At 50.5% G+C, this 21,501-nt stretch overlaps 1 protein-coding gene across 41 annotated transcripts in view; it reads left to right on the top strand.

The window, feature by feature from the left end:
- LOC308176543 (uncharacterized protein) overlaps positions 1-13,481 on the top strand; it is a 129,003-nt gene extending 115,522 nt beyond the window's left edge. For 33 of the 41 annotated variants that reach the window (XR_013938313.1, XR_013938314.1, XR_013938338.1 and 30 more), the window contains 3 exons: positions 59-205; positions 3,138-3,859; positions 5,997-13,481. The gene's annotated coding sequence lies outside the window, so the exon portion shown is untranslated. Of the gene's footprint in view, positions 1-58; positions 206-3,137; positions 3,860-5,213; positions 5,388-5,996 lie in introns of all 41 variants that reach the window. The other 8 variants (XR_013938322.1, XR_013938325.1, XR_013938358.1 and 5 more) reach the window with 7 other exon arrangements.
- The last annotated feature ends 8,020 nt before the right edge of the window (positions 13,482-21,501 follow it).

The raw sequence follows: 21,501 nt of genomic DNA, 5'->3' as shown, positions 1-21,501 counted from the left end.
TTAGTATTAATTGATTTTTTTTTCCATTTTTTCTTTCTTTCCCTGGGCGGGTCAATAGCTGGATGCTCAAGAGCAGAGGATCTATCAACTGCAGACCAAGCAGAGGGAGAGGCAGGCAGAACTGGAGCAGAAATGCAGCCGAATCCAGCAGCTCAGCCAGGACCTGGAGGCCAGCCACCAGCTGCAAGAGGAAGCTCAGAAGCAGGTAGGGGAAGATGCCAGCACAGTCTAGCTCGGTGGGCCAGGCTGGGAACTTTATTTAATGCATTCACAACGGTGGTGGTAATCCACTGTTTTCATTTAAATGACAGCATAAGGAAGGGCTAATGATGCAAAAGTGGAGTCTGTCAACTCACAGCGAGGAGGGGAAAGTCCGGGGAACCGGGGAGGCTGGCTGCAGCTCTGCCGACTGTAAATAGGTGCTTGGATTGCACTTGATTTGAGGGTGTGACTGCTGTAATGTGCAGAAGTCCTGGATGTTGATCCTATTGCTGATCTCCTCAGAGAGAAGGAAAGAGGGTGGCTGGTGGAGAAGAGGAGGGGGAGATCATGCCTCCCAGGACAGTGCTGTCCTGGCTGGTGGTAACGGCGACATGTAGTCAGCCAGGAGACAAGGCTTGTTCAGAGCTGCTCAGCTATGATGACATGGATGAAACCCTGAATTTGCTCCAGGACATGCAGACATTTGCAATGGGAGTACTCTCATTGCTCTGTGGACCTGACAGGAGGCCTACTGGGCAGTGTTTGTGCCAGTCCTCACTGTGCTGTGTCTGTTTGGTCCCCTGCCCTGATAGAGCTCTCTCCTCCAGTCCCTGCATTTCAGAAGCTGCCAGGAGTCAAACAGCTCAGACAGCGTATTCCTTCTGCACATGAATCTGGCTTGGGGGTGTGCGCTATTCGCATGTCTCCTCAGCCACGGGTTTATCTGCCTGCTGTCTGCTTGGGCACCTATAGTCGTGAATGGATTTTGACAACAAGCTGCGATTCAGATCCACAAGGCAAACACATTCTTGGATGTGAAGAGAGTGGATCCTGAAAATCTGTGCAGCTACTGCTGCTGCACACTGTAGGATTACTTGCTTAACCTGCAGCTGTCGTCCATGGTACCTGCCTCTAATCTCTTTCAGCACCTCATAAGCCAGAAAAAATATGTCTACTTTAAAACTTGGTAGTGAAATATTCTCAGTGTTCTGGAAGACTAAATCTGCCAGGTAGTCGTGATACTGGAGTATTAGGTCCCAGCATGCTGGATGGCAGGAATGAGCTCAGCACAGCTGGTTTGTCCAGAATGAGGGCAGCATTTTAGAATCTGGGTGGTTTTTTTCCCCTTGTTGTTTAAAGTGGAAACATTTTGTTTCCCTTAATTTGGTGATAATGAGATATGTTCTTAGCATTTGAAGGAACATAACTAGATACTGTTCCTTGTACTGCCAAGTCATCCTTTGTTCTCCAAGTGTGTATGTGTGTGTGAAGAGACAGCACAGCATGTGGGCAGAATTGCATGTTGCAAGCCTGTTTTCAGATTGCCCACTGGAGAAGGCTGGTTGCTGGCAGTTTGCTTGCTTTTCTCTACTTGTGTGCATGAATGGCGGAGGACAAATGAATCTGAGTGCATCAGTGTGTGCCTGCATTTTGCTCTGCACATGTGTATGGGTGACCGTGTATGGATTTGTTTGGGGAGAGCATGACAGGGCAGGAATGACACTTCTGTTGCTCCTTATAGTTACTGTCTTACTCCCTCCTCATCCCACCCCACCCCATCCCACCCCACCCCATCCCTTCCATTCAAAGATGCTGAGTTTAGACAAGTCTAGCTGCTTGATTTGGGTGTGAAAGTGACAGATACAACACACCATCTCTAAACTTTATCCTACAAAATTCCCAATTACACTACATCAAGTCCTGTTACATAAAATTCTAACACTGTTCGGGGTCAGAACAGTGCTCCACCTAGCTCTGTGTCTGACAGTAGTTTATGCCCATGCCTCAGAAAGAGACAAAAAATGGGAAGGTTTGATATTGCCCCAAGATGCTCTCCCACCTCTCTGGTTAAGGGGTTCTTAAGCCCAAGCTGGAGTCTTTGTGTTTAACAGCCCTTGAGGATTTTTCATCCATAATTTGTCACACTATTTTTGTAACTCCAATTTTATCTGGCTTCTGCAATGTCTCATAGCAGCAAGTTCCACTGTTTAACCATGCACACGATGCAGAACCACTTCTTTTTGTTTCTTATGAACTGTCACCTGACATTTTCTTTTGTTTTATTGGAAGAGACCATGACCAATCATTCCTTAGTCACTTCCTCTGTGACACTTGCAATTTTACAGACCTCTCTCATGTTTTCTTTCCGTCATCCTTCTCCCAGACAGAAGGGCCCCAGTATTTTTTGTTGTTGTTAGTAGGGAAACCATCCCAACATTAAGTCACCTCTTGTCACCCTTCACCATATTTTTAATTTGTTCTGTTGCTTTCAGTTCTGTTATTTGTGTGGTTTCAGGGAGTGCCAGAGTTTGACTGAAAACAAAGCAGCCCTTCTCATCATGCCAGCTTACACCTTGCTGATCTCTTCTCCCATCTTCTTCAGTGGGGCCAAACTTTTTCCCTTCTCTCCACATCCCCCACAACTTGTGCCAAGAGCTACTGTCCCATTCCAGGAGCACTTTTCTACCTCCACAGTCCTGGTGGTCCAAGGAAGCTCAGTGAGGAACTCCTCTGGTCCATAAGCATCTTTTTGCTTGTGTATGAATCACTTTCCTGTCCCCACAGGGTCTCAGAACTCACTCCTCAGTATTCCCCCCACACACACCAGCACTTCCTCCTTTGCTCTTGTGCCAGCTGACAGACACATCTCTGGTGCAATGGCATCATCCATGTGATGTTGATAATATCCTTGAGAGCTTGCGGGAGGGAAGACAGCAAGATGGCACTAGCCCTGTTGGTCATACACAGGCCATTAAGCACTCTCTGGGAATGTGTCTGTCCTCTGCAACAGCAATTCAAAGCTCTTGGTGTTTTTTCCTTATGCATTTGACTTGTGTGGCTGCACATCAGTCCAAGGCTGCAGAATATTTCATGACCCTTTCCTCTTGCTGCTTTTCCACTGCGGTCTTTAATCACCTTGCTCCCATCTCTTCCAGTGCAGTACTTCCCACTGGAGTACTTTCCAGTGGAGTCTGGAAAAGAACAGCACAGTGAACCAGCCCAAAGGTGAGAGAAGGGGAGGAGAGTTTGCAGGATTTTGTCCTGAAGAGAAGGAGCCTGTGGAAGATCAGTGCCATCCCCAGATCCAGGAGGCTGCTGCATGGGTATGGCTGCAGCACACTGCAGAGATGGAGTGAACATCACATTAAATAGATCTAAATCCAAACAGTAGAAGAGGGAAAGAAAGGGAAAAGGTGAGTGAAAACTGTTTCATGTCATTTCCTACATGCTTTTGAAACTGCACAGTCCCTTCAACCTGACCCAGTATATACTGCCAGAGAGGAAAAGGAAGAATAAAGTGTATCTGGCCAGCACAGTACTGTGTACAGAGGAGCTAAAACTGCAAGCACCATACTTGTTAGATTGCAAAATGTTCTCTTGATTTCCATTGTGATTCATATACCGGGGTGAACAGTACCTGAAACAGATAGGTAGAAAGTGACAGAAAAGCAAGACAAAGGCACGCAGTGTTCTGTGTTGTCCTTGCTGGTACAGTCCTTAAATCTATTATGTTTCAACTTTTAAGCACATTAAGTCAAGAATGCTCTCCTTTCTCTTTTCTGTGAAGAGCAATGCAGACTGGAATAAGGTGGCATCGTTGTCACCATCACTCTTACCGTCCTGGGACCCTGCAGATCAAGCTGGACTTAGAGCAGAGGTAGGTGCTCCAGACAGTGGCCTAAATGGCCCTCTCCCACTGTCCAGGCAGATAATTACTGGTCAGACAGTAAGGAGGGGAGACAAGACCTACACACACTCAGGAAAGTCACTGCATGTTCACAGGGAACCTCAGCAGCTGGCATGTTAGCACTCTAAGGTGGAGCTAAGTGGCTGACCTCAGGAGTTGGTTGGTCTTCCAGCTGGCAGAGTACAATACACCTTACAGAGTGTAAAGCGCAGAAACAGGCCTGGGGCTGCTGGCACAAGCTAACAGTAAAATAAGTGAGCAGGAGGCAGGCAACTCAAGGGACTGGAGACCAGAACTGGAAGTTCAAGAGCTTCTAGAGGCAGTGGTTTTGGGGACAGGAGCAGGGGGGCATGGGGCAGCACAGAGAGAGGATGCCTCTCCAGAATAGGGCCATGTAGGGGAAAAAGGAACCTGGGAAAGGCCAGCAGCCTGTAAGCCAGGCCTGTCCTTCTGTGTGTGCTGCTGAGGTGAGGTTTTGAGCCAGACACAGCTGCTGATAAATCTGCTGGTTTGGGGGCTTTGTGCTCCCAGGGCTGGCAGTCCCAGGATGCCTGTAGCAGGCTGCACATATCTGGAGTCTGCAGCCCCGAGTGTCAGGTGTAATTTAGCACTGGGAGCATGAGTTATGGTCCTGCCCTTTAAGGAAAGGCTAGCAGCACAGCCCTGCCTGTCAGCCAAGTCCCCCACCTGCTCATGAGCTCTCCTGGTGAATGAATCAGGATTTGGCACATCATTGTTTAATATAGCCCCCATGCTAATGTCTTTTTGAAATGAAACCGAGAAAGCTGTTAACCTCAGTTAGCCAGCTGTCCTCACAATGACCTGGATAAATCATTGTAGCAGGAGCCCCAAAGAACACCGTGCTCGCTGCTTTGGAAAATGGAGCTGATGGTGAAGGACTGTGCTCCTAGTGCATGCTAGGAAGGCTGGTGCAGCCATGCCAGGAGCCCTGCTGGTGCTCCAGGCTGGGTGTCAGGTTCTGCAGAGTTGCAAAGGCTGGAGAGTTCACTGGCACATTCCCTCCCGGAAAGCCATGAGAGGAGTCATGGCTTTATGCTGCAGGTGGAAGAGAGTGCCTGGACAGAGGCTGGCATAATGGTGAGAGAAGGCACTTTAATTTCCAGCACCCACAGGTCAGCTGATCTGGCCTACATTCAGCATCTTGTGTCAGGTTTGGGGGGGTATGACATTGCAGTGTAGCTGATCTGCATGGCTATCTCACACAACCCTGAAGGTCAGTCACAGCACAGCTTGGCATCGCTATGCGCAGAGAGACTGCTGGGCAGGGCTGCTGCCTGTTTTCTGTCATGAGCTGATCTTTCAGCAGATTGAGAAGCTGACCTCCATCCTGAAGAGCCTCTCTCAGGAGTCAGAAAGGCACAAGCAGGAGGAAGAGATGAGGCTGCAAGACATAGCACCTGTCCTTCAGTATGAACCATGAAAGAGAGATGTAGTGATGTATTATCTCTAGGCTGAGCTACAAGACACTGACCTGCTGGTAAGACATCTAGGAGAACGTCCAAATTCATGGCAAGCAGGGAAATCTCAGCAGCCAAAGGCCTGACTGGTCTGAGCCTAGTTTTTATGTATGCAGTTGAAGCATCTGCTTTGGTCCATCACGTGCACTGGAGTGATTTGGTGCAACAGGAGCATCACGTATTGCTCCGTAGGACCTGTCACGTGTCAGAACTAGAGCTCAAGGTATGGTCCAAGTTCCTCCCTGCCAAAGCATCCCGGGCATGTGTGAAGAGTAGAGGAGATCTGATGCAGTGTTTGTCTAGGCTGATGTGGCCTAGACAAAGACATCTTTAACAGAGCCAACATCAGCAGCCTTAGAGAAAGGTGCAGGAAATTTACAGCAGGTGGCTTGAAGCAGCTTGCTCCAGAGGCTGATTTAGAGATTGGCTCATGCTCAGGACAGGGCATTGCTCTCTGCAAAGCTGTTTTGACTCTGGGAGCTGTTATCTGTAGAAAGGCCTCATTACTTTATCTGTTTTCTCACAGGGCACTCATAGCTGCTGTCTCTTTGTACAGCAGTGAGTTCCACCAGACGGGTTTTCTTTTGTTGTTTCTGATCTGGATGATTTTATTTTTTTTTCTTCTCCAGCATTACTGAGGAAAATCACGCCAGCTGCATGTCAGAAACTCTTGGAAAGAGGAACAAAGACATCTGTTCTCCATGTCCATGAAGGCATGCACAAGAATTAATGGGCGTATCCTGCACCAAGAAAGATTCAGGTTAGGAACAGCTTCTAATGGGGAGGAGAGCAAAGCACATGAACAGACTGCCAGGGGCCAGAGGATTCTGCATCACGAGAAATCTTAAAGGACAGAAACAAAAGACAGGGCACTTGAAGTTCCCATCTCAGAACAGGAGGATGGGTTATCATCCTCCCAAGGTTCATGCCAGCCTTGCTCATTTCCTAAATCTAACCTTGCTCAAACCTTGAAACTCAACTCTGCCTTTTTCAGAGCCTCACTGTTCAGCACTCATGTGATAACAACATACCATTTACCAGCGTGATTCTCCTTTCTAAAAAAGTAACTGTGCTTGAGTCTTGGGTGGGTGCTCATTTCCAACTGTGATTCACCTGATCTTCACAAGACTCAGCCCCAGCTTTGTGCTTCAGATGGTGTCACATCTCCAGCTGTGCTGTCCATGTTCCTGTGATGGGTAGCAGTGTTGGTTTGTGGGAGTACTCTTCCCTCTTTCTTGGCACCTCATTGTTATGCTCCTGCAAGCTTTGTCACAGGAGACTTGCTGAGGAGTACACACAATACTGTTTTCCCTGAAAATTCATCTTTATGTGTCTTCCTCGTTAGTGATGTTCCTTCAACACTCTTCTCAGGGAACAGGGTTCTCTTCTCTGTCCTGAGTAGGGGGTTGGGGGATTCTGTATGCATTGAGTCTGTCCCCTTCCAGCCCTCTGGAAGGACAAGTAATTAGATCCACCCAATTCCTCATACAGGACTCTTAGCACTCACCTGAACGTGCTGGGCTGATGACTTGGTGCTCTTTCACATGTTCCAAAGCAGCGCACTGTCACTGTCTGGGACATTCCTGGGTAAAGACGTGCTCTGCAGGGTGAGCAGAGGCCTCAGTGCAGCTGGCTGAGAACTGCTGCCAGAGTCCTGAATGAAGCAGGTAAACATCAGGCCTGCCTGCCAGAACTGCACAGTTGACAGTCTCTAAGTTGTTCTCTTCAGTGATATATCCAGCAATCTGCACTGCTTCAGCTGCACTGGCGGTGCCTGGTTTGCTGAGTAGCACTCAGGAACCCGCATGTGGAAAGAAAGCTGGATGTTGCCCCTTTTACTACCTACATATCTGGTCACAAGTTACTCAGTAGTCAGAACATGTGCTTTAACATATGCTGAAGAGAGCAAGCAGAGCCTGGAGGATGTCAGTGGGTGATGAAGGCTCTGATACCATCATCTGTATGACATGTGCTGCTGTGCCTCGGGCTTTGGCCTGAGCACTGCAGTTCCACCCTTGGTGGTAAACATAAGAGTAGATGAAGCAGAGATGGGAGTGTAGATTTGCTATTTGCTATCAGAACTTTTGGATTCAATTTCCATTCTCAGTAAAATAGCTGTGTGCGGTTTCCTACATGTGCTGCTTTGCAAATAAGTTGTGCAGGACATGGCTATCAGTCAGAGACCACCTGGAGAGCAAGGTCAACTTGATGCTATTTAGTTTTGCTGTGCAGTGGCTGGTGCAGGCAACATGGAGGTGCGGGTCTGACTGATGGAAAGGTCTCACCTCTGTTCCTTTGTAGCTGCAGGAGCCTACTGCCCTTTGCCTACCCAGTGTTTGAGTGCAGTCATGGTACTTAATAGCTGGAGAAGTAGAATTGCCTGGATATCAGCAGTTGACTTATCTGCTTTCTTCTCAGTACCTAGCAAGGGTGCAATTCTTAGTGAGATGTTGCCTACCCACACAGCCTCACCCTGTCTATGGAATAGCAGCCATGTTAGTACTTAGGAGCACCCACTTGGTCCTCAGCAGGATGGTGGAATGAGCACACATATGCCATATACCAGAACACAGGGCAGCTCACATAGATGTAGACATCCCAACACTGCTGGTGGCGTAAAGGGGCTAGACATAGACAGCCAAAATAGCCAGTGGGAACTGTGAGTGACATGGGAAGGTGAACTCGGTCATCTGTGTAGACACTGGAGAAGTACCCCAACAGGTACCTGGGCCTAAGAGCCAGTTCTACAACACAGATGTTAGAGGAAATAAAGGAAATGATAAAGCATCGACTAAAATGGTCTGCAAGGCTGGTTTCTCTCCGTGTAGCCTCTGAAGGAGCAGTCTTTGGGGCTACGGAGAAATGAGGTTAATGCAGAGCCACAGCTGTTTGTATAGCTGCAGTCTTTAAGAGAGACTTGGGAAAACTAGCTTGGATTCCAATGAATATTTACAATTACACTGTTCCAAAGCTGAATCCAATCACATCACTGCAGTATGTAGGCTTTGTGCATCAAAAGAAAATGAGAGAAAAGCAGGAAAGATGGAGTTGCCTTTGGAGAGACTTAGAGCGCAGATCTCCCTGCTTGTGGCAGAACTAAAATGCTTTATTTCTGATAGGAGCAATTTATTCTTCAGGCATTTTGCTCAATATTAGAAAGTGCCTGGCTGTTTTTTGAAGTGAGTCTTCAGTAGGTGGTCTTTAATTCAGAGTGAAATAAAGGAATGGAAAGTGTTGTAGTCCATAATTTTGACACTGTACTAACAAACTCCAGAAATAGGGGAGGATTTCCATACTAGAGCAGAGACCTCTTCTGCTCACTGAGTTCAAGGTTACTATGTGGAAGAGGCCTGGACAGAGCTGCCCTTGTTAAAATCATGCTTCTAATATGATCTTTGACTGGTTACCATTAAACAGGATGATCTAACAGGGAAAGGAAAGGGAAATGCTGGATGAACATTCACTGCAGCTTAGTATTGGCCTCTTCTTTTTTTTGCAGTGGAAAGTACACAAAAAGAATGATGTAGGGGAATCACTGCGTGATAAGAATACGGAGGATTTGTGACTGCTAGACCACTGCAGAGAGCTGTGTGCAGCAGAATAGGAAGTGTGTGGCAAAGCAAAGGCACTTCATGAGATGACAAAAGGAATAGTACCAAGCAGATCACCTCCAAGAGCTGCTCTGGTGGCCTGCCCATATTGTCTGTGATCAACTCTTCTATGTGGTGCCAAGGGAAATTACCTTAGATTCTCAGTCTTGTATTCCTTGTGTTGGCAGCTGGGAGAGCTGTAGGAAAGGGCTTTACAAAATGAAGAGACACCCATCTGGATGCTTTGAAAAAATCTATGATGTGCTCCGTCGGTTCCATATATTGGGATTTTTTATGGAACTCTGACACGCTGGAGCAGTTGTAGAAGAAGGCAGGCATGAGAAGGGACAAGAGTACAGAGCAGACTGGGGAAAATATGTTTTACATTACCAGAAATTATGCTTTTTATTCAGACATTGCATGGCATGCATCAGTGTTGCCAAAACATGGCTGCAACACTGAATACTGCCTGCTGCTCTAATGTACAAGGGTTGTGAATAATTTCTGGCTTGCTGTGGTACTACAGTACCAGAACACCAGTGTTCTTAATTACAGATATTTAAGGTATATCCCTCCATTCCACCATGAAGACATTCCCTAGCACCATGGCTGCATGACAGCAGGTGCTTTGAGAAAGTCAGTTTAGGATTTACAGTACAAGAATGTGCACTTACTCTGACAGAGGGTGTACTTACAAGCACACCTGACCTGGAAGAGTGACATCTGAAGGGCTAGCCTCCTCCATCCCCAAGGCCCCAGCAGGCAGCATGCCTCCACCCTGAACAGAGGGCAGCATGTTGCTGTTTTCAGACTGCTAATCCCTTTGCATGTTTTGAAGATGATGCTGTTTCCTAGTGCATTTCATCTTGTGGCTGCACAGATCCCTTCTTCTGGATGGTGATCTTAAAGGCTGATGATGGGAAATCCCAGGAAGCTGGTCTCTGATCTAAGTCACACTGCTGGTGGAGGAAAGCACTCTGACACATGCAGGCATGGCACAGGGTGTTCCCTGCAGCTTGGCACATACTGAAGTCGATAGCCCTCAGCAGGAACTTGCATTCAATATTATACTGTCTAAGAGGCTTAAAATCAACTGTGACATTTCAGTATAGCTACAAAAATCTTGTTTTCAGTTTCTCCACTGGTAGCTTGCTTTAGAATGAGGCAGTGCAATTTGGTAATTGATTCTTGGAATCCAGCTAGTACATATGCACTGGGGTATTTGGAATCATGTCCTGTAATATGAAAAAGTCATTCATTTCATTCATTTGGAGGTCCCTTGTGGGCATGGTAACTGCCCAGACAAATTCCACATGAAGATGAGAAATGTGACAGAAATCAGGCAGAGGCCAGTTCTGTGTGCTGCAGAAACAACAATGCAGTTTTGCACTGACCAGGAATCCACTTTGCTCCATCTTGCTCTCTGCAGCTTATTGTAGGTTCTTATACCAGCTCCTGGCAGATACCAGTTGCTGCAGCAAAAAAACAGAACTCCAGATGACCAAAAGAGTAGCATGCTTGCACACTTCTGGTAAACCCACAGCCTGCTGGAAAACTACCAAATAGTTGCTGGTGTCAGAAGCAGGTAAGAGCTCAAAGCAGCAAATGCTGCTGCAAATCAGTCTATGGGAGCCACCAGTATTGGAGCTGGAATGGCTGCGGGGAGCTACTGCAGTTTCTTCATTGGTGCGCCTCTCTTTACACTGCATGCCTCCTCACTATTTTTAAGCATCATGCCTTGGTCTGACCTCCTCCAGAGGACAGAACTCAGGAGCCTGCTGACTGAGACAGCCTCATTCAATGCAGGTGAGTGGCTGCTGCGCAGCTCCAATGCCTGCGGCAAAACAAGGTGCCTCTGGGTTCCCCGCCTTCCCTCTGGGGAGCACCAGCAGACCAGCATGGTCTCTCCTGCTTTATGTCCCCCCGGGTATATGCAGCTCAAGGTGAGGCTGCCTCTCTGTTAAGTTACAGACAGGACCTTGTGGTTCCAGACTCCACAGGCTGAGGTGGGCTGAGCAGGAGCCTGCGTATCACAGACTTGGGAGCCGCTGACTTCCTGGCTGGAGGTCGCAGTGCCTTGCTTCCCTGAGACCCTCTGGAGTGGCTGAGCCCCCTGAGGCAGTCGCTGGGCAGCTTTGAATGCCGCTGGGAGCCTTAGCGCTCAGCAGACCAGGCCTGGGTGCCCGGTCCCAGGGCCTGCACCCACCACTTGTGCTGAGGGCAGAGGTATAACTGTTGTCGGCCCCAGCATCGGACTCCCCATGAGAACAAAGCAGAGGATTTAGTGCTGAAGTTGGCTGGCTGATGCCACGGCAAATTGTCTGCTGGGACATACACGCTTCCACTGCCATCGCAGCCAGCTCTGCCACTGCTAGGAGTGAGCTTTGTTTAAAAGCGGACTAGTCTGTGAAGGCTGACCTGTATCCTGGCATGGCAGCACACAGGTAGGGTCACCAGCACACCACTGCAATATTTTGGACTTTTTGGATACAGGTCCTTAGAAATGGACTAGAAATGGACTTAGAAATGGACTAAGGTCCGTTGTCTTTTCAAGGCCAGGCTGGGTGGGACCAGCCTTATCTAGTGGGTGGCATCCTTGTCCATGGCAGGGGGATTGGAGTTACATGATCTTTAAGGTCCCTTCCAACCCAAGCCACTCTATGATTCTACAAAATGGACAAGAAACATACTGAGACAGGTCATACTGTCAGGGTCATTCCTTGCAAATGATCCTGGAGCACTGAAGGGAAATACAAACAACTTACAACTTTGCAGTCAGCTGAAAGTCTGTCTAGCCTACTCTTGTCTCTGACTGTGGTCAAGAGCTATTATCTTGGGCAGTGTAAGAAGAGGGCATAGCTACTGCAGTACTGCTCTGCGAGCCTCCAACGATCTACAGCTTGGAGGCTTCGGAAGCAAAAATGAGGTCTTGTATTTAATCATTGTAAGTGGATTTTTTTTTTCTCTCATGACAGTATTTAATCTCTTTTTGAATGCATATGAACTTTGGAGACCCATCGGATCCTTTGCCAAGCAGTTTGACACAATATAGGGCATATAAAAATGCTATTTGTTTTGTAGTTGTTACCTGCTAATTTATGAGGTGCTGCTGGTTCTTATATGGAAGGGACAATAAGAACTCATGCTGCAGTCAACCTCTTTGTGCCAAACTTGATTTTATAATCCTCTGTCATACTTCCCTTCAGCCATCTCTTCTCCAGGCTAAAGAGACTTTATACTTTTTCCTCATATGGAAGATATTCTTTGTATTTGATCTCGCTTGTTGCTCTTCTCTGAAACCCTTCCAACTCTTATTTTTCTTGAGAGGCAGACCAGAACTGCATATGGTAATCACAATGCAGTTTCCACTATGGATCTATTCAGTGGCATAACTATGATCTGCTCTCCATTATTTTCATAATAATTCTTAACAGTAAGTTTGCCTTTGGATTGCTCCTGGGCACTGAGCAAACATTTCCACAGAACCATCTCTATCTGTCTATATCTGCTTTTATCTAGTGTAGCCCCAAGCCCTCACTCTTGAGGAAGGAGTAGAGCTACAGCACCTGGAGCTGCAAGTGAAACCTTGTAAGAAAGAAAGTGCAAATGCCCCAGAACTTTAGCAGGGTTAAGACCACCTGGCTGTGTCTGATGTCTTCAAGACCAGGGACAGCTGCTAAACATCTGAAAAACAAGAAATTATGAGTTAAGATCAGTTAAGCCTCACAACAGTGCAGCCCTCTCCTTTTCCAGGCGTCTGCTCTCAAGTACCAGCACCACCTGAGAGGCCGTACAGCACTGTGGGTAGAGCACAGAAGCCTTCTCTTTGCCGAAACAAAGCTCACATTCAGGTCAAGCAGAAGAGCTAGGAACTGCCCACAATTGCCCTGCACTTGGACAGCGAGCGTCCCTAAACAAGCACCTGTTAAATGTGGTCACCCTTTCACGCCTGTTGCAAGGATTCCTTCTAAGATAGCACCTTCATTCCCCATACCAAGTACAAAGGCCACTGTTACGCAGGCCACGAGACTGCTCAAAGCCCCACACGGCACAAGGGCTGGCCTGTGCACTTCAACTGACGCAGACGGCATGACTCAGTGCTGAAGAGAGGTTGACTTAATTGCTCAAGAGCTCAGCTCGTTGGCTGTCACCAACCTTTCACCATTCAGCACAAGCACACCTAACCAATGAATGCAGATAAATGCTGAAGTCAAGTCACTATCAATGAACACAAATAATGGCATGTTCTCTTAGTGCTTCTTCGTGTTTTCTTTCTGTGGATTCACAGACTGATCAGGAAGGGATCAGGAGTCTGACCTTCTGTACAAGCAGTCAAGAAAATTTCACCATGTTACTGCTGCATTCAATAACTTGTTTGACAAAGGCAGCTTCAGAAGTGCATTCAGCTGGACTTGAAGACATCGAGATGGTAAATGCACTACTTCCTCCCTTGGCCGTCAATCCCTTTGTATCACTCTTACTGAATTTTTGTCTGATTAGGGCTAAAGAAAGTTTATGAAACTGTAGTAAGTTCTCAACTTTGTTTCTCCTGGTTTTGATGTTTTATCTTTTCTGTATCTTAGAATACTCATTTCTTTTTTGGCCAGAATGAAGGCTAACCATAAGGAAAAGAAAGTCATGAGGATCCTCTTTCTGCCCATTTCTGCAATCCTATACCCACCTTCCCCTCTTTTTGTTTCAGGTTCTCCCTGTGGTCCCCAACCACAGGAGCCTTTTCTACTTACGCAGCTCCCTCTTTCTGTCTCTCCTCAACCCCATTTTCCCCTTATCTTTTCCTACCCGACGTTGCCATTGCTGCTGGTTCAGGAGGAAATTGACAAAGCTGGGCAGGGGCATTGGACTGCAAGGTATCAAGAGGCCCCTGCCAACTGCAGTGAGTCTGCTTCTGTGACACTGGGCCTGTCCCCACCAGGGAGCTGGAAAGACAGAGGCGGCAGAGGCCTGTGCACTCTCAGCGAAGCTCCCAGGCAGAATCTGCTGCCTTGTGCCAGGGGTGAGTAGCAGTAGCAGGTGTTTGGGCAATAGGAACATCCATGGTTGGCCACATGTGACTGGGACGGGTGGGTGCCCCCCGTGCACCACCAGCTGCCCAGACATCCCTCCCTGCCGGTTGTCAAGGGGCCTGGAGGGACGAAGGAGGCACGGAGCGCTTCTGTCTGCTCCAGGATTTGGCTTGGGCTCTTGGCAGGTACTGGAGATGCAGCAGGCCAGGTTCCCACCTATTTTTGCCACTGCAGCTGTTTCCTCCTAGTCTCTATTTTTATTTTTCCCTGCCCTGGAGGGGACCCTCTCCCAGGAGCTGCAATGGTTTTTTTTAATAAGTATTTTTCAAATAGCTGGCTGAGTCCCTGGAAAGGATAATGAGATCATTTTCATTGTAGAATGCAAAGCCATGCAAGACTCTCCTGTTTGTTATTTCTCCCCTGTAGACTCTGACCATGCTGCCGATAATTTATGTTTGTTGATATTCCTCACCAGCCAAACATACAGCGTGTGCCCTAGACAGTACCCAAACGCGATTAGACCCGAGGTGCCAGTTTCCTACGAACACAGAGAATTGGAAATTATCACTAGAAATGCAGAGCAATAACCTTTAAGGCTCATTAGAATTCTACAAGCGCAGCCCCCGTTCCTGTTTTCCCTTTCATGAACCCAGCCGGGTGCTGCAGAGGCTCCGCGTGCCGCCGGGCCGGGACCTCCTCCCCCCGCCGCCCGCCGGGCTCTGCGGCGCTTCCGCACCCCCGGGACGGCCAGCGCCCGGCCCGGGCGTCCCGCCGCGGCCTCGGGGCCCGAGCGCGTCCCCGGTGCCGGAGCCTCGCTGCCCAACGGCCGGGAACGCTCACGGAACCGCCGCCGCCGCCGCGCCGCCGAGCGCTGCGGCAGCCCCTCCCCGGGCACCAGCCCCGCGGCCGCCTCCCGCCCCCCGTGGCCGCGGCGGGGCCGGCTCCTCCCGCCGGCCGCGGGCGGCGGCGCGGCCGCAGCGCCGGGCAAGGCCGGGCGGCGGCGCCGGGGGGGCCGCGGGGGCTCCGGAGAACAAAGGTTCCGCGGGGCCCTCCGCAGCGCCGCGCCCCGGCCGCCGCGGGGAGGAGCCGCCGCCATGTCGGGGCCGCGGTAGCGCGGGGCGAGGGCGACCCCTGCCGGGCGGCGCCGGCACCGACGGGGGGGCTGACCGCGCCCCGGCACAGCGCCCCCGGCACAGCGCCCCCTGCCCATGGACCCCCCCGACCCCCCCCGGTCTCCCGTCACCCCGCGCCCCCCTGCCCCCGCCGCACGCTCGCACCCAGCCACCCCCACGTCCTCCTGCCCTGGTGTCCCCTGGGCCCTGCCGGCCCCCCCCGCCCTGCATCCCGCACGTCCGCGACTCCCCCAGCCTCCCCGCACCCGGCCTCCATCTGCTGGGCCTCGTCCTGCCCCGTTTCCTTAGAATTCCTCCTGCCCCATCCTCCCACCTGCCAGGCTCCATCTGCCCTGGCATCCCACCCCTCCTTGGGGTCAGTCTCTCTGTGCCCTGGGCCTCCCGCTCCCCTCAGTCCCCACCTGCCCCAGCCTCCAGCAGCCCTTGGGCATCGCACAACCCCGGTCTCGCTGCAGAACGCCCCCCTCTTGGGGTGCCTTGCCCTCTTGGCCCCCCCTTTGGGCCTCCCCGTTTGACCTCCTGCTCTCTTTCAGTCACTCCCTGCCTGTCTCACCTCCAGCTCACAGATGGGGTTACCACTTCCCTTCCAGTGCTGCATTCCTCTGGCCTCCCCATTCCCCTCCAGCCTCTCACTGTCTTCCAGTGTCCAACTCCTTTTTGGCTGCCCTTAAGCCCCTTAAGCCCTCCCATCTACCAGGATTCCCAAATCCCCTTTGGGGCTTCCTTGCCTTTTTGGCCTCCATATGCCCTCCAGCCAACCTTTCCCCTTTGGGGACATCCTTGCCATCTTTTTCAGGCCTTCCTTTTTTTTTTTTTTTTTCCTCTCTCTGCCATGTGTCTTCTAACTCTTATTATGGACGGCTGCTTCCTTTTGGCTTCCCCCTCCTGATACGCCTCCACCCTTTTTTAGGTCTCCCTCTGACCTCACAATCCCCTTTTCAGCTTTTTTCTATTGTACAAATGACATCTACAGATCACCTCGTGGCAAGGCTGAGGGAGGTGGTAGAATTAGACTGCAGTTGCCTTGGTCCCTTCCCTTCCCTTCCCTTCCCTTCCCTTCCCTTCCCTTCCCTTCCCTTCCCTTCCCTTCCCTTCCCTTCCCTTCCCTTCCCTTCCCTTCCCTTCCCTTCCCTTCCCTTCCCTTCCCTTCCCTTCCCTTCCCTTCCCTTCTCCAGGCCTAGCCTATACCATCCGAGCATACTCAAAAGCATTGCTATTGTGTTTGCAAATGTTTGTTTCCGGGGAAAAAGTTAGGCCACATGAGGACGAAAGCCTGGTTAAGCTTAAAAATATGTAGCTATTTTTCCTGTGGTTAGAGTTATTTTTAACACTAGTAATTTCTAACATGCAAGTATTTTTCCACTCATTCCATAACTCAGAAGTAGTTGAAAGGAGGTTAATCAAAGATCTGAATTAAATGCATCTTCAGGAAAAGGCTTGGCATGGAAAATTTTAGCTGCAAACAGAAGTGTTTCAAGGAGGAGCTGAGCCTGGGTATGATGTTATCCTGTCAGTGACTTTCTCAGCCTGCAAAACACTGGTGCGCAGGTAACCTCAGCTCACCTACTTCCCAGGAACAGCCTCCCCCCCCGACCAGGACTGGAACCCTGGATAAAGCTTTCAGCCCAAGATCTCCTTCAGCACTTCTGTCACTTGTATTGCCCCTTCAAGCACAAACCCAGCAATATGTCCCAGAGCCCCCAGGGCACTGCAGCAGGCAGTGAAGAACCGACGTGGTATCTCCCACCCCACTGCAGGACCAGAACTAATTCCTGCTTTGGAATCAGTACCTGATTGTACAGCTGTCCAAACCATATTTTTAAATGGCCAATGATGGCACAGCTCCTTCAGCACTCGGTTAACTCTGCCAAGATTTAACTATTAATGTATATGCTTTATTTCCAGTTTATATTTGGCCTGCTTCAGCTTACAGTCATTAGATTGAGATGTGCTTTTGCCTGCTAGATCTAAGAGCTTTCTGTTACCAGCTTGGTTCTTCACATTACAGACTGCATGCAGACGTGTGAGTCAACTGCCCCTCGCTCTCCTCTCCACAGCCCCGCACACGCGGCACCTCTCCAGCCTTGCGTGCCGAGGCGGCGCCTGCGGCTCTTGGCATTGCCCAGCACCGCGAGCACCTCGGCTCCCGCAGCCGCTGAGGGGCCGCAGCTCCTGCGAGATGTGTCTGCCACTAGCTCAGCAATCCTGTTTACTTCTTAGTCCCAGCATCCAGAACTTCTGTGGTGGTCCCCCCACCAATCTGTGTGGGCATGAATTTGTCATTACTTTCTAATCATTCATTTCTTTGTTTTCATACACATGGTAGGTAAAAGTACTGCTATCTGCTCTGACATGGCTGCCTCTCAGCTGCAGGAGGAATTCACCATCCCCTGTGCTTCTTTGCATGCTCCAGGAGTTTGCTCATATTAAAGTGATACCATCTGGTTTTGCTCTAAACTGCTTTTTCCCTTCCATTTCCTCAGTCACGGTATACTGGGAGCTGGTACAGCGACCATGCAGTCCAGGAAACCACAAGGAGAGAGGGAGGCAGTGTTTGGGATGGGGTGGAGAAAAGCATCTGCACGAATTGTGGTGGGAAGGCAGCCACTCAAAAAGGTTCTTCCGGAACTTCTATACTGGCAAAAAAATGCATTCCCACAGTGGGCATGCCCCAAACTGGTGCGAGTAGATGTATTGGTCAAAACCAGACAGAATTCGGGGGAGAAGGGGCAGGTGATACTATTAGCATAGGCAGTAAATTCTGAAATCTAACTGAATTAACATAATAGCAATGGCATAAAGGCAGCATTCCCTCCATTCTGTGGCGGGTAAAGTAAAGAAGGGGCTGCAAGAGAAAGGTGGGTTAAAATGCAGGAGACTTCTAGGCTATTAAATATTTTGCATACTTGGACAGGCCTCCTTATAAAATACCACCTGAAACCACCAGGTGTATTTTGGAGCTGGACATGTCTAGACATAGTGTGATAAAACAACAAAGAAAATAATGATTTAAAGTCCTCCCTGTCCAGGAGATTTTCCTGCTTTCCAAAGTGCAAAGGCATGGCCATTGCTTTCTAAACACTGGCCACTTACAATGGCTGCTAGGAAAGCACATCCAGCCCCACATCTGTTGGCTGTTTGAGAAGCCAGCCATCCGGCAGCGCCACACAGAGCCCCTCAGTCTGCAGACCAGGGCCATGGGCTCCCCGGCGTGCCGGGGCTATACGGAGGGAAGGGACGGCATTTGCACTTGGGCCACATTTCCAGGTCACTCCGGATCTGTTCCTGTTACGCAGAGGATCGCAGGCAGGACACTCTGACCTGTATGTTTATTTAACTGTCTGTGCAGACGTTTGCAAACTGCCCTCTTGTGCCTACCACGGCTGACTCCGTCTGTGGTCATGGCTGGATGTTCAGCTGCTCAAATGGCTGTCAGTGTGTTCAGCACACTACTGGGACGTGCAAATGCCATGCCTGCCGCTGCGCCTATATTAACTGCACAAGGCTTTTATGCACTCACATAGAAACAAGCAAGACCTTATCTGTGCCTTGGCTTTCCTGTGCAAAATGGGGATAATAACACTTGCTCATTTTGCAGAAGGGCTATGCAGTTCAGCTCATGAATATAAAGCAATTTGAGATCCTCTGATGGAAGGCGCTAGAGATGGACAAAGGGGTACTAATGCCACAAAGCTAAGTCCAAAGCACTGGTCTCACCCAGCTGTACTGTGTTTGCTAATCCAAGTGTGTAATCAGCACATCCATAGGCGACATGTTGGTTCAGGCTGTGTAATACACAGCAACTTCAAAGCAGGCTCTCAACATGAGCTCATGCCGCTGGAGTGGGGCAGTCGGTGCCTGAGCACACTGCTGCAGGACTGGCGTTGTGCAGATGGAAGTGGAAAACTGCCTGGTGGCAGGAGTGTGAGATGGGTGTATATCTAAACACAGTGCTGGTGTCACTCCCCAAACAGAAAACATCTCAACCTCCCTCCTCCTGCCCCCACCTCTGCCTGCCAGCTCCTCTGAATGAAGTCTCAGCTTTGTTTTACTGATTTCCATTTTGTATCCTAAAATATTCACTCCAAGTTCCGCTTGACAGACGTCCCTAATCTAATCTCCACGTCTGCTTTCTAATTTTTGCAGTCAGGATAAAACAAATCGGCTGGCGTTAATTGCCTGTGCAGCGGCCTGGAGCTTTGAGCCGTGATTTACGAGCTCAGAGCAGGCGCTCTGCAACACATTTTTCTTAATTTATTTTTAATGAGTCTCTCAATTAATTTTCTTGGAAACATCTTAATGATGTTGGAGGCGGGTGTTAATGAGGTTTGCACCAGCGCCTCATTTTGCATATTTTAAAGTACTGAATGGCATCACAAGCAAGCTCCTAGTCCTAAAAAAGAAAAAGGCTTAAAGCTGGGAGGAGACACCATCCTCAGTACTGCTACCTCAGCTTAGATGTTCGGGCTGTATGGGGCTGTTTGTGATGTTCAGTGTTGGGCAGCTGAAGTTGGCCAAACCCACAGAGATAGGACGACCCCAGCAGCATAGGAGGGCTGAGGGGCAGTGCTGGGGCACAGGCCAATGACCAGGACACTTCTTAACGGACAGGATCAAAGCCAGGACTCGGCACCTGGGCATGCTGTGTTTTTCCCTCGAGCCCTCTGTGCCGGTGTCCCCCATGACATTCCCCCGCCGAGCCCCTGGGGCAGGAGCACCCCAGGGCGCAGGGCTGGGCTGTGCACAGCAGCAGCCGTGGGGCACTGTGGGGCATCCACGCCAGCTTGCAGGGTCTCTGGTAATTGCTGGTGCGTGTGCCGGCGAGAGGCAGCAGCTGGATCGCCTTTGTTTTCTCACAGCACGTCAGTCTTCATTAAACCAGAGAGGAATGAAAATGGATTCACTTTTGTCCCAGCCAGAACGTGGCAGCTGTTTAATTTCAATTAACGTGGCACTGAAAAGAATAACATTACGGCAGTAATTAAAGTGAGACGTCTCCCACCCCCAGCGCCGCTCGGTGCAAGGTGCCAGCTCACCCAATAGGGTCCAGCTTGGCCCCACGCTCTCCCAGCAGCAGGCAAGCAAGAACAGGCATATGTGGGTCAGGTTTGTGGGGCTGCCCCCCAGGCTTGCCAGGACAGAGCTGGAACAGGGTTGTGCCCTTGCCATGCTACGCCCGCCTGCAGCAACCAGCCACAGGGCAGCAGGATCGGCGGCACGACCCCTGGAGGTGAGGGCAGCGTGGCACGGCATGGCACAGCACAGCACACATGGCGTGGCAGCGTGGACCATCACAGTGCGTGTGTGCAGCAGCTGGCTCGCAGTGGGCACAGGCTGGCGACGCAGCCAGGGCTGCTGCTGGCAGTAGCCAGGGAGGACGTGGCAAAGGCCCAACGTACGTACGTGGAGGCTGCAAGTGGGCCGTGGTGCCAGAGGCAGCAGATCTGGGTGCACACCGCTGCAGGACATCAGTGCTGTGCCAAGCTGCGCTGCTGTGTGCCAGGCAGAGCTGTGCTGCTCTGGGCAGAGCGGCACGGGCTCCTCCAGGCTCCACTGCCACCATGGGGCTGGTTCTCGCCTGCGCTGCCATGAGCAGGGTGCTGCCAGGGGAGGGCAGCCCACTCTAATTAAAGCAGCAATAGCGCAGTGATGGAGCACCAAGGAAGGAGAACATACATGTAGGTTCTGTGCTCTGGCTGCCACTGCCTGAGCAAGATGAAAATCTGCTGGGAGATTCTGTTCCCTTGCACTGGCAGAAACTAGAGCTGAATTCAGCTGCGTTCTGCACGCAGCTGGCAGCAGTGGGGGTTAAGTGGCCCTGCTCACGCCACCGTCGGTTCTGCGCCCACTCCCACTGCCTGTGGCTGCAACCCGCTGGCGGAGCAGGTCGTCATGGCAACCGACGATTCCTCTTACGGTACATCTGAGTTCACCTTCTGGGCCCAGCTCGGCCTTGGAAATTTCCAGCTAAAGTACTTGCTCATGAAGCAGCACTGAGCATCAGCGAGGGGGGGGGGGGGGGTCACAGGGAGCCCCGTGGCACAGGCAGCCAGGGCCAGTGGCAAGTTTGTGCCCCGGGCATCGCCTCACGGCTGCACCGGGGCTCCTGGGCAGGAAGGGTCGACCCAGCCGCTCACTCGCTCTCAGCCCTTTGCCAGGGCACTTCCCATCCCCTTGCCGCCGCTGCAGCCGTTGACTGATCAATCCCACCGTATTTGATGTGCTCAGGCACCACAGGCCCATTTCACCAGCCCTCGATTTCACTCCCACCCACAGCAGCACCCACAGTTTGCCTCTGTGGACTGCTTTTCATACAGCTGTGCAGCCACACACTTACCCACCCTGCACTAGCACTGCCCCTCTTGCTGCGGTCCTTCGGCAGCTTGA

Source organism: Anser brachyrhynchus (genome assembly GCF_964034855.1).
Source record: "Anser brachyrhynchus genome assembly, chromosome: 12".
Classification (NCBI taxonomy): Eukaryota; Metazoa; Chordata; class Aves; order Anseriformes; family Anatidae; genus Anser; species Anser brachyrhynchus.
The sequence above is the reverse complement of the archived record's forward strand: the minus strand, read 5'-3'. Positions and strand labels throughout refer to the sequence as shown.